Source organism: Myotis lucifugus, unplaced genomic scaffold (genome assembly GCF_000147115.1).
Source record: "Myotis lucifugus unplaced genomic scaffold, Myoluc2.0 scaffold_1, whole genome shotgun sequence".
NCBI lineage: Eukaryota > Metazoa > Chordata > Mammalia > Chiroptera > Vespertilionidae > Myotis > Myotis lucifugus.
Window position 1 is genome coordinate 35,595,041 of NW_005871049.1, and position 5,097 is coordinate 35,600,137.

The following is a 5,097-nucleotide window of genomic DNA, read 5'->3' on the forward strand; positions in this document are numbered from 1 at the left end:
GTCAGATCTTTGAGTCCTTCACCAACTTCCGTAGGTTTCAGTGCCAGGTTGGCTAACCTTCTCAGCTTAAAGTCTTAGATCCAGTGGTTTTATTCCAATGGCTAAGGTTCCAACAATCCCATCTCTTCCCTTTAATCCCCAGTCCTAGGAGCAATAGCTACATCTTCTTGCTAATAACTCATGGTTCTCTCAGTGGTGTGGTTTCATTTATGGCAGAACTCAATTGGTACAGCCTTAGCCTAGTATAATGGAGAACACAGAAAGGAGTCTGACACCAGAAGCTTTTCATTTTAATTTTTATTTTTTTTACATTGCTGCCCTTTAACATCTTCTGGACATAATTTACTCTTGGACAGAATTACTTCAAAATCTGGAAATACAGAAAATACACTTGCCACTCAACTCCTTTGTACTTTTATTAATAAAATTTTGTTGTTTCAAAAAAATACAATTCTCTGTAGGACATATAAATCTTCACAAGCATGTTTTCTCTGGTAGGAAGAGAAAATAAAAACTAGAAAATCCAAATTGATTTCAAAATATATTTCAAAAAAATCCAAATTATATTTCAAAAATCCACTATATTTTTAAGGACATCAAAGAGCTGAGTGTGCAATGTGTAAATGAACTAAAAATATGAAAAAGGGCCCAGACCAGCAGAGGCAGCAGCTGGAGCAGCCAGCCGCAGCCTGTGCCCTCTTCTGTCTGCCCACCTCTATTGTTCTGACCCCTAGCATCCCACCCTTCCCCTTCCGCCCTTTCCCTTTTCCCCTCAGTCGCCTGGCACCTGCAGTTTTGAGCTTTCAATCTCCCACCCCATCCCCCTACAGTGACCACAGACTTGACCACTCAAAGTCCAGCTCCCCAGAATACTGCTCCACATGGACACCAGTGTGGTTGAAAGTGGATTAAATATCACTCTCACCATCCATCTACTTATGCATGGAAAGGAAGTTGGCAGTATCATTGGAAAGAAAGGAGAATCAGTTAAGAAGATGTGCAAGGAGAGTGGTGCACTTATCAACATCTCAGAAGGGAATTGTCCTGAGAGAATTATCACTTTGGCTGGATTCAGTACTGCCATCTTCAAAACCTTTGCTATAATCATTGACAAACTGGAAGAGGACATCAGCAGCTCTATGACCAATAGCACAGCTGCCAGTAGACCCCCACCACCCTGAGGTTGGTGGTCCCTGCTAGTCAGTGTGGCTCTCTCATTGGGAAAGGAGGTTGCGAGATCAAGAAAATACCAGAGAGTACAGGGGCTCAAGTCCAGGTAGCAGGGGATATGCTCTCCAACTCAACTGAGCGGGCCATCACTACTGCTAGCAATCCGCAATCCATCATTGAGTGTGTGAAACAGATCTGCGTGATCATATTGGAGTCCCCTCCCATGCTCCAAAGGACATGACCATCCCATACTGGCCCAAGCCATCCAGTTCTCCAGTCATCTTTGCAGGTGGTCAAGCCAAGCTATAAACCCATAAATAGCCCTATCCCCTTGTGGACAGGGCTAAAGCTCAGCTTGGCCTTGCTCCTGACACCAGCAAGATTATTGTAGGGACCAGAGAGGAATCAACCTGTCTGTTTCCCTGGAAGTTAGGGCATAGAACTCATTCTGACTGTAGATCTTGAAACAACCCTATAACTTACCTCCAAACCATCCTAGTCATGGTCTAGTAGTAGCCATGCCTTTCCAGAGACCTTCTAGGAATCATGCTTGTCCATGTTCTCAGAGGATGGGCTGCAGACCTCAGCTTAACTATGAATCTGGAAGAAACCCTATAACCTGGATCTTGCTCCCCAGGGAACAACTGAGAGGCATGTCTGTCTACGCACCTGGAAAAAGAAAGAATCCATGAACTTTTCATATACAAGCTATTTAATATTAGCCAGTTAGTAGAACAAAAAAGAAAAAAAATGAAAGCATATAGGATCTTTGTAATAAAAGGTACATATTATGGGAGACTCAAAAGGAGAAGAGAGAGAGAATGGACTAGAAAGTTTATTTAGAGAAATAATGGCTGAAACTTCCTAAATCTAGGGAGGGATATGAACATTCAGTTTCAAAGAACTTTGAACAGCCGAAAACAAGATCATTCCAAAGATTACCCTGAGACTCATTATAATCAAATTGTCAAAAATCAGAAACAAGGGGAGAATTTTGAAAGAAGCAAAAAATAAGGGATTCATCACATACAAGGGAACTCCCATAGTCATTTGCAGATTTCTCGGCAGAAATCTTGCAGGCCAGGAGGGAGTGGGATGATATGTTAAAAGTGCTGAATGAAAAAACTGCCAAAGAAGAATAATCTACCTGGGAAAATTGCCCAGAAATGAAGGAGAGATAACAATAATCCAAAACACAAAACAAAACAAACAAACAAAAACGAAGACAGTTTATCACCACAAGAACTGCCTTACAAATGATGGTAAAGTTGAAACAAAAGGATGCTAAGTAAAACAGAAAACATATGAAAGTATAGTATTCACCAGCAATGGTAAATATGTGGTGAAATTCAGAATAGTTTAATATTGTAATGGTGAACTATGAATCAGTTTTAACTATTATAAAAGTTAAAAATCCAAAGTATAAAAACAATTATAGCTACAATATTTATTTTATTTTTTTCTACCTGGAGAATATGTTGGCCATTCTCAAAGAGAAAAAACAGCTAATTTTATGGGCAAAATACTACAGGGTGCATGCAAAATAATTGTATCAAATAGAAACATCAAGGTTTACCTCATTCTCCAGAGATCTGAGAGAATTCTTACAAAGAGCTGATGACATTTTAAATTCAAACCTATCCAAGTTTCAAAACAGCTAAATTAGCCTTGATCTAAAGTTCTATTATTATCTGTAATGAAAAAAATACAATCAACATTTGAAAAATTGCTATAAATGCTTGCTACATGAAATTTTTACAAAAGACTCAAGTTCTTGGTTTTATTTCTGCCATGACATATCCCACTTTGGTACGTTCTTACCTTGTCATATACTCTCAGAAAATTAGAGTATTGTTCATAGTTATATACTCAGGGGATAAGGTTTCATTTCTAAATGGGAAATACAGTCCTAGCCAGTTTGGCTCAGTGTATAGAGCGTCAGCCTGCACATCAAAGGGTGCCAGGTTTGTTTCTGGCCAAGGGCACCTAACTGGATTGCAGGCCCCTCCCAGGCCTGGCCCTGTGTCAGAGCACTGGCAGAGCCCTGCAGGAGCACTGGTGCTCTGAGTTGTTTGGGTGGCTGTGAGTCTATGTATTCTTCAAAATTCTCCTATCAGACTACACCAAGGCGAGTTCCTGCTTGAACCCTGTCCACTGTACTCACTGTTGGGAACTTAGTCCAAGTTCCTCCTTTATCCTCTGCTCACTAGTAACAGGTGTGGGGTCTGAGCCCCTCTGCCTGGGGCTGGATCTCCTAGGATGCCAGGTCTTACACAGAGAAGCAATGAGAAGTTGTGAATATAGAAGAATGAGTCTTTATTGCTGAAGCCAGTGACCTTATAGCCATCAGACAAGAACAATCCTCACAGCAAAGTCCATACAGGCAGGCAGCCAGACACCGGCTGGTGAACATATATCTTTCCCATAACGCAGCATCAGTCTCTGTACCCACAGCTATTAACTGAGCAGCCTCATGCTGCCTCCTAGAATCATTGCCTCACATCGTAGTGGTATCTAAGCTCTCTGGCTCCGCAGCTTCTCCTGTCTCTCCTGCCCAGCTGCTCTCTCTAGCAGACTTCTTCACACAATCCATCCTAGCTGCAATCAATCCATATTCCAGCAGACTTCTCACTCCATCCTCAGCCGACTAGACTGGTCAGTAACCTACTTTTATACCATTTAGACAAAGAAGGCTTCTTGGCAATAGTCACATCAGCCATATTGCCTACTGAAGGACACAGTGTACCATGTGTCCTTGCACCTGCTTATGGTATCGTGGCCTGCTTAGGATTCCCAGGCTCAGAGTCCTTGAACATTCAATTTAGGCTCATGCCCAGAGTGGCCTTTGACCATTCTGGTGTATTGATAACAGCCTCTGTGCTCCCACCGGCCTTGACCATCCGGGGACCTGTCATCATTCTGACACCCTGGTGGGGGCTCGTGCAGGAGGCAATCAATCAATGTATTACTCTCACATCGATGTTTCTCTCTGTTTTTCCCTCTCTCTCATGTATTCTCCCTAAAAATATCAGCAGATAAGGATAAAAAATAAAAAAGGGACAAAGATGAATAATACTCTATATTATATGTAACTATGACAGTGAATGAATATATTGAAGGAGACACCAGAAAAATGTTAAGTGCAGAAGATCTCGGCCTACAATTACTATTTCAGAAGTTCTTAATAATGAATAATGTTTTAAACTCCAGGACATCCTATGTAGTAAAAGCCTAATATGCTAAGTGTCCAACCGTTCATTCGACCATTCAACTGTTCCACCAGTGACTATGATGCACACTGACCACCAGAGGGAAGACACTCTGACCAGTAGGTTAGCTTGCTGCTGGGGTCAGGGAGATTGGGACTGGGCGAGACAGACCAGACACACCCTGGAGCTCTCCCATGGTCCATCCCCTGCAGGCCAAACTCCTGTGGCCCCTCCCCCATGAGCTGGACCCCATTGGCCACGATCTGGACTGGGCAAGATGGCCCCCATTAACTTAAATCACCAGCCAGGCCAAGGGACCCCACTGGTGCACGAATTCATGCACCAGGCCTCTAGTAGACTAATAAAGTTACTGTTCCTCATAAGATTGTGCTTCTGATTATAAAACTGAACATCCAATCCTACTAGAGATTTGATGAGAGATACACACTAAAATATTTCCATAACTGGATGATTTTGAGAAGTAAACAGTTTCCTCCAAAAACTCTACAAATCAAAAAAAGATGATGCCTGATATAGATTACTTGCTCTCAAGATCTTTGAGTAAAGATACATGATCTTGAAAATAAACATTCACTTGAGTTGGATTTAATGTATATTTTCTTCTCTACCTTATTTTCTTTTATTTCATTTCCATCATTTTTGGATCCCTTCCCATTTTTTCTTATTTTTTAATTTATTTATTTTTATTGTTGAGAGT

At 41.5% G+C, this 5,097-nt stretch overlaps 1 pseudogene; it reads left to right on the forward strand.

The window, feature by feature from the left end:
* Window positions 1–851: 851 nt before the first annotated feature.
* Window positions 852–1,479, forward strand: LOC102421711 (annotated as a pseudogene).
* Window positions 1,480–5,097: the final 3,618 nt, after the last annotated feature.